This window comes from Tursiops truncatus, chromosome 7, assembly GCF_011762595.2.
Source record: "Tursiops truncatus isolate mTurTru1 chromosome 7, mTurTru1.mat.Y, whole genome shotgun sequence".
Lineage (NCBI taxonomy): Eukaryota > Metazoa > Chordata > Mammalia > Artiodactyla > Delphinidae > Tursiops > Tursiops truncatus.
The window spans coordinates 28,991,027-29,002,910 of record NC_047040.1 but is presented as its reverse complement, the minus strand read 5'-3'; the positions used below and the strand labels follow the sequence as shown (position 1 = coordinate 29,002,910).

The 11,884-nt window shown below is 39.8% G+C and overlaps 1 long non-coding RNA gene across 1 annotated transcript; it reads right to left on the bottom strand.

Moving 5' to 3' along the window:
* Positions 1–4,148: 4,148 nt before the first annotated feature.
* On the bottom strand, positions 4,149–11,884 carry LOC117313028 (uncharacterized). Its single transcript, XR_004527507.2, has 3 exons — positions 11,667–11,884; positions 11,199–11,382; positions 4,149–10,280 (listed from the first exon to the last, which is right to left on the bottom strand). It is a non-coding gene; the product is annotated as an uncharacterized lncRNA (long non-coding RNA).

The following is an 11,884-nucleotide window of genomic DNA, read 5'->3' as shown; positions in this document are numbered from 1 at the left end:
TTTTAAATTGCATTTTGGAATGATATACAGTGGACAATTTTTCTTTATTTGATTATCCAGAATCCATCCCCTTGTCTTTTGGTAAGAGAAACCCAATTCCTTTTAGGGAAAGTATATTTCCCCCAAAATGTATATCGTGGGTGGGACTGTAAATGAAACCTCTCTGCCCTCCTCTAGAAGAGTGATAGAAAGAAAAGAAAAGAAAAAATTTATCGATCAGAGCCTCTCTTCTAAGTTGCTTGTGGGTGGCACTCACCCATCTTGGCAGCAGGGCCTGGGGAGATGGTCAAGTAAATCTTGAAGCAGAATTCTAAAGCAATTCGGTTCCTTTTTCTTACACTTAATCAGTCCAGTTTCTGAGTTTTGCCTTCCATTCTGTGAGCCTCCCTCAGTGGAACTCCCCTCTGCCCCCTTGTAAATTCCCATTTTGTGTAAGTTGGCCAGAATCCATTCCCTTTGTTGTAACTACATACTCTAATACAAGGTCTCAAGATGCTAAAATCAACTGGAAGTTATGATGTCAAGACCAGGGTCTAACTGGGCCAGGGATGTGGATGACTTGTTTTAAATAGTTCTGGCTTTGATCTCATTTTTCCCTTATATTGTTTTAAAAACATTTAGGCGAGAAAAAAACATTACAATGGAATCTTTTCATTAGCTACCGAATTTCTTGAAGGAGTCAAGGCGAACATTTTCTAGTATATGCCTTTTTGTATTCTGTAACTTGGACGGTATGCTCTGTATCCAAGCCAATTCTGTTATAAAAAGTAAACAAGGAAAAACAAAAAAAACAAAAACAAAAACAAAAGTAAACAAGGGGGCTTCCCTGGTGGCGCAGTTGTTGAGAGTCCGCCTGTCGATGCAGGGGACACAGGTTCGTGCCCCGGTCCGGGAAGATCCCACATGCCGCGGAGCGGCTGGGCCCGTGAGCCATGGCCGCTGAGCCCGCGCGTCCGGAGCCTGTGCTCCGCAACAGGAGAGACCACAACAGTGAGAGGCCCGCGTACCGCAAAAAACAAAAAAAAAGTAAACAAGGGCTTCCCTGATGGCGCAGTGGTTGGGAATCTGCCTGCTAATGCAGGGCACACGGGTTCGAGCCCTGGTCTGGGAGGATCCCACATGCCGCGGAGCAACAGGGCCCGTGAGCCACGACTACTGAGCCTGCGCGTCTGGAGCCTGTGCTCTGCAACAAAAGAGGCCGCGATAGTGAGAGGCCCATGCACCGCGATGAAGAGTGGCCCCCGCTTGCCACAACTAGAGAAAGCCCTCGCACAGAAACGAAGAACCAACACAGCAAAAATAAATTAATAATAATTTTTAAAAAGTAAACAAAATATATCACTTAACAAATAAACAAGACTAGGTTAGATTTCCATGTGACATTTTTCATCAGTGTCCCTTCAAAAGGCAACATTGGAGATTTATGAATGAAATTAATTTTGAACTCTGTATCAGACCATGCCAATTCCTTAGCTTTGTAGATTCCAAAATCTGTTTCCAAATTAGGTATTTCATTAGCTTTAATGTATCTTCTAACCTGATTCAGACTTTAGGATGCATTTTGTCATTTGGGGGTCATTCATAATTTACTCTTTAGGAAATTATTGTATGAATAACAGCTGGAGAAAATCATCCTCCCTGCTCTGTTCAAAGAATTGAGGTAATAACAACAAGTTAGCACAGGTTTCCCTGGGCACTGAGATAAGCTACTTGGGTAATATAGTGGCTGAGACCACAAGAAGGGGATAGTAGGAAAGAAAACAAATATTTATTGAATACATATTCTTTGCCAAATATTATGTTAGAAAGTTATTATCCCCATTTTTTAAGTGAAGAAAACTGAGGCTTAGAAATGCTAAATATTTTTGTTTAACACACATTTATTGGAGATTTACCATGTGCCAGGAGTTGTGCTGGGCCCTGGAGATAAAAAGATGACTAAGATGTAGGAATAAACGGCAGGTACATGAATTAAACCCAGGTCCATCTGCTCCTGAAGCCTACACCATAGCTAATATGCCTCCCATGGAACATTGCCTAGGTCAGGATCACTTTTCCTGACATGAAAATGAGACCAAGAACCAGAATAGAATCTGTTTTTTCAGTGTTTTAACATCAGGACAATGTTCTTGGGAATTTTCATGATTAGAACCATTTCTCAATGTAGTAAAGGAATTTTATAATTCTCAATTTTATGATTTTAATATTCTCAAGATTCCTATAAAATTGAAAACAGATATTCACTCTCAATTAACAAATCATATATCACTCTCATTTAAAACATGGAAAGAAAAAACCCCCAAAGCTTAATAAGATTACTTAATGAAGATCCTAGAATGAAAAAAGAAGAAATGATCATCTGGGTTTCACGGTCCAGACAAGACAGTGAGTTAGCACAGATTATTGGCTTCTCCCAACCACCGCAATGCAACTCAAACTTGGAGATGCCACATGAGAGTTTAAGTAGCTAAAGGAGCACAAAGCCTTCATTATTTATAATTAACTGCAAGTAGCCCTTGGGAGGACAAAAGTGTTAAGAAGAACAGCCTTGGAAGTTAGGTCAGAGGCCAAAGAGAGCTTTCTCTCCTCCACATTGTCTTGTCAGATCCCTGCTCACACGCTGCTGCCTCAAGACAGGCCAGTGTAAGTCCAAGGTGGTATAAACTCAGGGCAGTAATGCAGCCCAATAAACTATTGGGAGTGTGAAGCCAAAAACAGAGTTCAAAATATCAAGAACTCAATGAGTAGCTTGAATAACAGAGTGAATAAACATAGCTGAAGAAAGAATTAGTGAGCTAGAAAATTATATATAAAGACTATCCTAAAAGTCATTAGAAAGGGATAAAAGTTGGAGAGAATGAAGTAGAAGTTAAGTAATATGGAAGATAGAACTAGAAGTAATAGGCTCCCTCAATTATGAATTACAGATGGAGATAAATCAGCTTCCATATGGAGAAAAGAAAATATTCGAAAAGTAATGGTGAAGAATTTCCTAAAATTAAAGGAAAAATATGTGCTTTGCACTATTTGTCCTGTACTACTGTAGTATGTGATCTACTAAAAAGAGTTGACCAAGAAAGAAAAAGACATGGAATCCAGGAAGTAAGAGTTTCATATCAGGAGAGAAGCAAAAGAGATTCTTGAGTTAATGGGGAGAGGAGATTCCAGGATGACTGTCATGTGGCAGAGCTAGGGAGCAACCAGTTAATATCAGAGATGGAGATCAGAGGAGGGCTCTGGGACAAATGACTCCAAGAAAATGAAATTTTAGAATATCTGATATGTTTGAATGTATTGAGAAGAGACTTAATCATGGCAGAAATTTTAGGGGTGAATTGGTGTTCAGTACCTACAAAACTAAGCAAGTAAAAAGCAAATCAATTATTCATGCTAAGGAAAAGAAAAATTTGTACAAGAAAGAAAATATGAGAACAGATTACAATGCTTAGTTTTGAATAATCTCCATTTTACATAAATTGTGTTCGAAAAATGGAAAAAGGGAAATCTGACTGTATTAGTTTGATGGTGCTGCCACAACAAAGTACCACAAACTGTGTGGCTTAAATGACAGAAACTTACTGTCTCGCAGTTCTGGGGGCTGGGAGTCCAAAAGCAAGGTGTTGGCAGGGTCGGTTCCTTTTGAAGGCTGTGAGGGAGGAATCTCTTCCAAGCATCTCTCTATAGCTTATAGATGGCTGTCTTCCTGGTCATGTGGCATTTTCCATGTATACAGTAGCCAAATCACCCCTTTTTAGAAGAACACCAGGCATATTGGATTAAGCCCACCCTACTGAACTTACTTTAACTTAATTACCTCTGTAAAGATCCTAACTCCAAATAAGTTCATATTCAGAGGTTCTGAGGGTTAGAACTTCAAAATATGAATTTTGGTGAGATACAATTCAGCCCATAACACTGACCAACACATTTCATGGAATTAGTATATCCTTGATACCAAAAATGAATAAGAATTTAATTGAATAAGCACTGATTTGTTACAGTATAATAAAGATATTTATAGGTCAACTTCATGTATTAACAGAGATGTAATAATCTTAAATAACTGAATCCAATAGCATACCAAAAAATTTTATAATTAAGTCAGGTTTATCCTTGGAATAGAAGAATGAGTGATCAGACAGTTTATAAATACAGTTCACCACTTTAATGGAAAAAAATAGAAAATCACCGGATCATTTCAGATACAAAACAATGTTTGATAAAGTTCAGTACTTACATTTATAATTTGAGAAAACTTTGAAAAAACAAGAAAAATAGCTTAATGTGATAAATAAAACAATTAGGTTAAAATAACAAAATGTAATGTAACATCTTTGTGACTTAGGGCAGAGAATGACATTTTTTTTAAATTGACGTATAGTTGATTTACAATATTGTGTTAATTGCTGCTGTACAGAAAAATAATTCAGTTATACATATATATACATTTTTTAGTATTCTTTTCCATTGTGGTTTATCATAGGATATTGAATATAGTTCTCTGTGCTATGCAGTAGGACCTTGCTGTTTATCCATTCTATTTATAAACACTTACATCTGCTAATCCCAAACTCTCACTCCATCCCTCCACCAACCCCCTTCCCCTTGGCAACCACCAATCTGTTCTCTATGTCCGTGATTCTGTTTCTGTTTCATAAATAGGTTCATTTGTATCATATTTTAGATTCTACATATAAGTGATATCATGTAGTATTTGCCTTTCTCTTTCTGACTTACTTCACTTAGTGTGATAATCTCTAGTTGCAACCATGTTGCTGCAAATAGCATTATTTCATTCTTATTTATGACTGAGTAGTATTACACTGTATATATGTACCACATCTTCTTTATCTATTCATCTGTCGATGGACATTTAGGTTGCTTCCACGTCTTGACTATTGTGAATAGTGCTGCTATGAACGTAGGGGTGTGTGTATCTTTTTGAATTATAGTTTTGTCCACTTATGTGTCCAGGAGTGGATTGCTGGATGATATGGCAATTCTATTTTTAGTTTTCTGAGGAACTTCCATACTGTTTTCCACAGTGGCTGCACCAACTTACATTCTCACTAACAGTGTAGGAGGGGAGAATGACTTCTTAAACAAAACTTCAAAAGCATAAATCACAAGTCAGAACAAAACATCTAAACTAAATTTTAACATCAAAATTAAGAACTTTAGTTCAATTGAGAGCACTACGCACAAAGTTCCTACACCTACCAGAATGGGAAAAGATACTTGTGGCATCTAAACCAATAAAGGATAAATTTGTGAACATACAAATAACTCCTAAAAATCAATAAGGTAATAACTCTTATAGATAAAGTGGGCAAGGCAATTTATAGAAGAGCAAACCCAGGAAGTTAATAAGCATTCATCAAGGTGCTCAAAACCATTGGTAATCAGTGAAATGCAAATTAAAACAATTAGATTGGCAACAAGAGAAAGTTGGATAATGCCAAGTATCAGTGAGGCTATGGGGACAGAGGGACCTTCATACACTGCTAGAGCAATGGTAGGCTGGTGCCAATTTATCAGTACTTAGCCTTACTAAGTAGGCATTTGCCTTATGAGCCAGTAATTCCACTTGGGCATGTATCCCAAGGAAATGATTCTTTGGGTCTATAAGGGGACACGAAAGGGATTTGAAGTGCCCTGCGTATTTATCACTGTGAATGAGAATAGGAAAAATGTGATTGGTACACATCATGAAGTATTATATAACAATTAGAATTAAAGGACTAGATGTTCACACACTCGGTGAAAAAAGTTGGAAACAGAAGAAGATGTATAATACAGTATTATTTACAAAAATTTAAAAATTATATACACTCAAAAATACATAAAGATATACATAAAACACACTAATCTTGCTGGAGGGAAATGGTAGTAGTATGAGGATAAAATGGGATACATAATAGAGGAAGGAAGGAAGGAAGGAAGGAAGGGAGGGAGGGAGGGAGGGAGGAGGAGGGGAGAAAGGAAGGGAAAATGGAAGGGAGAGAGGGAGGGAAGGAGGGATGGAGGAAGAAAGAAAGACATATTAGTTAGCTATTTTTGCAATAATAATGCATAACAAATATTAGAATTTCAGTGGTTTACAACAAACATTTATTTCTCATGCATGTGCAGGTCAGCTGGGGGTTGGCTGATCTAGACTGGGAACTTGGTTAAAAGCTACAGGTTGGGGCTTCCCTGGTGGCACAGTGGTTGAGAGTCCGCCTGCCAAGGCAGGGGACACGGGTTCGTGCCCCAGTCCGGGAAGATCCCACATGCCGCGGAGCAGCTGGGCCCGTGAGCCATGGCCGTGGAGCCTGCGCGTCTGGAGCCTGTGCTCCGCAACGGGAGAGGCCACAACAGTGAGAGGCCCACGTAGCACATATTTAAAAAAAAAAAAAAAAAAAAGCTACAGGTTGAGTCCAGATCTGTTCCATATGTTTCTTCTCATTCTCCCTAGACTAGTGGCTACCCAAGGTATGTTCTTCTTGTGATGAAGAGCAGGAGCTGAAGTGTGTGAATTTAACCAGGTTAATGCAATGGGACCAGCATCCTATTGGCTGAAGCAAGTCATATGGCCAAGCCCAAGTCAAGTATCAAGAAAAATGCCCCACCCACCAGGAGGCTACGGCGAGGATGTAGACATATAATACCAGTGTAGGAAATTTTAATTCTTGGAATCAATAATTCCATTTACTGTGATAGGTAGATAGCTGTTATGTGTGTGCGTATGTCTATACATAGATACATAAGTACACATATTCTTAAAAAAACAAAGAAATGAAGAGGAGTTTTGTATGGACAAGTAATGATACTAATCCATAAGCTGAGGAGTATGATTGATCAACAGTGTACACCTAAGTTCCAAAAAACTAAACCAAAGCAAAACCAAAACAAACAACGCAAAACGGAACAATACGTGAGTAGAAAGTTCAGACTGGACATCAAGGGTGGCACTGCAAAATATTCTAATTAGTCATCTCCATACTCATTATAGAGAACAATAGTACAAAGAGAATGTACTATCATCCTTATTTGGAACATGTAAATGTGCTGTTTATTTACAAAAATAAGTGGAATCCACACTGCTAAATAAGCTATGATGTGGCTTTGTTCTAAGCAATGCAGCAACAGCGGGGAGAGTGTCTAAAGCTTTGGACCTCCAAGATAAAGTGAGATGAGACCTGTTCTGACACCACTCTATTCTGGGCTGCTTAAGGTACCAAAGCCAGCTCTTTGCTATTACATATACATTTAGCATATCAGAATGAAAAACAAACAAAGATTTTACACAGAGGCTGCTCATGAAAATCTGTTAATGGAAAAGAATTTGGTAGATATGACCACATCTAAATTAAAGACTTCCATTACTGACAAATCAGCAAAATATTGTGAAAAAGGTATTTACAAAAGAGACGTGGAATTGGTATCTAGAATATATAAGAAACTTCACAAACAAATAAGAAAAAGAGAGCAAATTTAAAAGAAAAAAATGGGCAATGGACATGTACAGGCAATTGACAGGCAATTGGGGAAGTGGAAACAGCTACTATAGTATATGGAAGATATACAGCCTCATTAGTAATCAGAGACATGCAAAATTTTAAAAATGAGATATTATTTTCTACCTACCAAATTGGCAAAAATTATAAAGTGCTGGCAAGGATGTGGGGAAATTTCACCCTCACTGGTGGTGAAGTGCAAACATTCTGTATAGCAATTTGAAAGTACTTAATGAGGTAAAGTATGTGTATACCCTTACAACTCAGAAGCTCCACTCTTGGGAATAAACTCTAGAGAACCTCTTGCTCAGAAATCCATAAGGAAACATGATGATAGAGTATTGCTGTAGCATTATTTGTGGTACCAAAAAGTTGAAAGCAATCAAGTACCCTCTAGAGAATCTAAGTACCTGTTAGATATCCACTAGGGAAATGAATAAGTAAAATGGGCTCTATGCAAGAGTCAGAAATGGTGTATGCATCGGTATTGAAATAATCTATAGGACTCAGAAGCAACGAACTGGATTTATACAGAGAAAAATGTGTAGTTGTCAAAACACTCCTTCAGATGAAAAGTCAGAGAGAGAATGAGATGTATAGCACATTACCATTTATACAACTTTAAGATGCATACAAAAATGACACAATAAAATCTTTCAAATAAACACATGGAAGGTGAATTAGAAGAATCTATATATAACAACTCTTTTAAAAAGGTGTTGATGAGAGTGCTAGGGGTATTAGGGATGGAGACCAAGGCAGAAACAAAAGAAGATGAAATAAAATAATAAAATAAAATAGGGGTCTTGCAAGAATGATAGTGTTTCATGAATTATCTCAATTCTGTCTACCTCAGATAACAAATAAACAGCCATTTGGGTCCCTCTAACAATTCTCTCTACTTGGAAAAGTGCTATGATCAGAAAGTATATTTTCAAGTTCTTAAAGAAGTCCAGCAGCAGAAAGCAAACTAGAATGGTAGAAAATAATGCCATTTATAGATTCTCTTGGCTAATTATTCATTTATATGCAGCAGTGGAACCGTGCTGGTCTAGAGAGATATTCCATTCGTTTTGAAACAAGTTTACAGCAAATGAGTGATTAAACAACGGCATTTGTGTAAATTAAATCATTTTCGCTTTGTTCCCACGCAGTGACCATCATTTGAGGACTAAACACCTGATCAAATAACTCTACGTATCTGACCAAATAGCTGATTACCAGGAAATGCGCAGGCTAGAAACGTTCCGACACAAGTTAGGCAGCTCCAAATCTCTCTCAGTCTTCTTTTAAACAAACAGAGACACTGAGAATGGCATGAACCCCAAGCAAGTAGAAAGTTCTGAGAGAACATAAAGGTGGCACCTCAAATAAGTTCAATTAGACACTTCCTACTCATCATAGGGAACAATTAGTATAATGGGATTGCACTGCCCTCTTTATTTGGAACCTGTAACTGTGCTGTTTATTAATAAAGGTAAATGGGACCCATGCTGCAGAATAGTGCTATGGTGCGGATCTCTTCCAAGCAGATCTTCAACATGGGCAGGAAAGAGTCTCTCCAGCTCTGGAGCTCTAATATAAAGTAAGATGAGACCCTTTTTCATCTGGCTCCACGCTATTCTGGGCTGTTTAATGTACCAGCGCCAGCTCTTTGCCACTAGAAGTATCTTTAGCATATTGGAAGGAAAACCAAAAGCAAGGATTTTACATAGGAACTAATCAGATAATTACATGGGTATCCAAAAGCCAGACAGTAAGGGATAGTAAAAACAATATAATTAAATAACTTGACTGAGGGAGGAAGACTAAGGGAGAGGAGTGTCTGCCTCAGAGCCTGGTTGCTGAATACATTTTATCAAAGAAAGAAATCGAAAGGCGACTTTGATGCAGAAGCACATTCACTCTCAGAAGATGGATGGTCCTTAATAATCCCAAACCTCCCCCTTGACCCAGTGCTCTGTTTTCGGCGAGAACTCAAATCGTGATTCTAACTGAAAACAGAACGGCAAGGAAGATGGGGGAGGAGTGAACATTTTCACCACATTCCAGGTCAATTCTTCCAATTCCCAAGGCTGGGGAATGACGGCCACAAGAAATTTAGGATCCTTAAGGATGGCATTCTATAAATACCGATTATTTTCAGTTAACGTTCTTGCTGTCAATATAGCATTTCCATCTGCCACAGTCTTCCAGGCCATTTCTGAAGCTGCCCCAAATGATGCCTCCAAAGAGCTGGCCATCTTTACTTCCAGGTCGCAGATGGTGAGGCTGAGAGGTCAAGTGAGTCGCCTCAGGACACACACTTCGTTGTGAGGCATCAGGTGCCAATGTGGGATTATCTCTGTGAGTTTCTGACTCTTTGTACCACAAATAAATCTTTCCAGGGTAAAACACATCGTATGGCATCTGCTGAGCAGTGTAGACCTCTTGGGATGTCACATCTACCTGTAGGGGTACCCGGCAGGTGTTCATCTATGGCTCCCCTCGATAACACAGGTGTACGTCATATTTATTCAGCAGCAAGAAGAGGAGGCTCATTCGAAGAACAAGTGTTGAGTGGGCCCCAGACCTTCCAGGTCACTAACAAGACTGAGACGTGTCGTAAGCAAACACATTGGTTCTTAAAAGGTGTCACTTAAGGAGAGGAATGAACTGCTTGTTATCCTGAGAAGGCAGCATGACGTGGATAGGAAGAGTGCAACCTTGGAATTAGACTTGATTTGATTCTTGTTCTCCAACACTTACTAGCTGAGTGAACTTCAGCCCCACTTTCCTTGTCTGCAAAAGAGAGGAGGGGGTACCAGTGGGGTTATTGTATGTGCCCCCCAAACTCCTAACCTCCAGAACTTCCAAATGTGACTTTCCTTGGAAATCGGGTCTTTGCAGATGTAGTCAAGCTAACGTGAGATCATTAAGATGGGCTCTAATGCAACATGACTGATGTCCTTATAAAAAGAGGAAAGTTGGACACAGGGAGACATGTGCAGAGGGAAGACATGTGAAGGGACACAGAAGGAACACCATGTGAAGATGGGGGATTGGAGTAATGAATCTGCAAGCCAAGGAATGTCAAGGATTGCTGAGAACCACCAGATGCTAGGAAGAGGCAAGGAAGGATATTTCCCCTCCAGGTGTCTGACGGAGTATGGCCCTCCCATAATCTTGATTTCAGACTTCCAGAACTGTGAGACAATGAATTTCTCTTGTTCTAAGTGACCCAGTTGGTGGTACAGCAGCCATGGGAGATTAATTCATTGTAAATATTAAAAGCAATTACTTATGTAAAGTACATAGTAGGACCTCAATAAATTCAAGTCCCCTTCTTCAAAGAAAAGGATTTATACATTGGAATGCAGACAAATACTGCTCCCTTTCTCTCTGGAATTCCACTATGGTCTAACCACATGGCAGATGGATATTTGAGTCTGCTGAGAGCTGCCTTAAATTCTACAGATCAGTGCCAGAAATTATCTGGTTTCCTGGGAGGATTTCTGAGTTAGAAAGGACTGAGAACGTAGCCAAAATTCCTAGGTCTGAACTGAAACAGGAAACTCCTGACTGGGACAGAAACTGCCATTTATTGGGAAGAGCTGGGAAGCTTTTCTCCAAGGGGTGCTGGGACATAGTATCAGGCCAAGCCTAACTCCTGCACCCTGGGTTCCACCCACCCCATAGCTTAGGGCCTTCGATACTCACCTGCAGGGTCAGCCCTGGTCAAGCTTCTCAAACTCTGTAACACTTAAAGGAGCATCTGCTTTGAGGGGTGTTGGATGAAGTGGTTGACTATGAACACTGGAGCCAGACTGCCTGCGTTGATCCCATCTCTGCTACTTGCTGTGCATCCTTGGGCAAGTTACTCTCCAAGCCTCAGTTTCTTCCTCTGAAAAATGGGCATAATGATAATAGTACCCAACCCACAGGCTTATTGTGGGGATTAATTAACACAGCCAAAGCATATGGATTGGTCCCCACCCGCTCTCCAATCCTGGCAGCTGATTCCTAATTCAAGCCTGAAGCCCTTACCTTGCTAGCTTGCCTAGTATTCAGTTTCTTTAAAACCAAGACCCATACCAGACTCTCTACAATCTCAAACCATTGTCATGGAAGGGAAGCCAGTGTCTGTGGCCCTGCTATCTCCCCAAAGACATCCATGATGCTGCCCACCTGCCAGGTTGTGCAAACGCTTTGAACTCTCTGCCGCTGGGCTCCACCTTCTCATGGGGTCACATGATGATCCTCTGTGTTAACACTTCCAGTGATGGCAAACGGCTGGGCTGTTACCTGCCACCTGGCAGCCAGAATGGACTTGCTCCATGTCTCAGTAGCTGGAGTGTCCTTCAAAAATCTGCCCAGACACCCACAAGCAGGCTGGATGCCTCCTG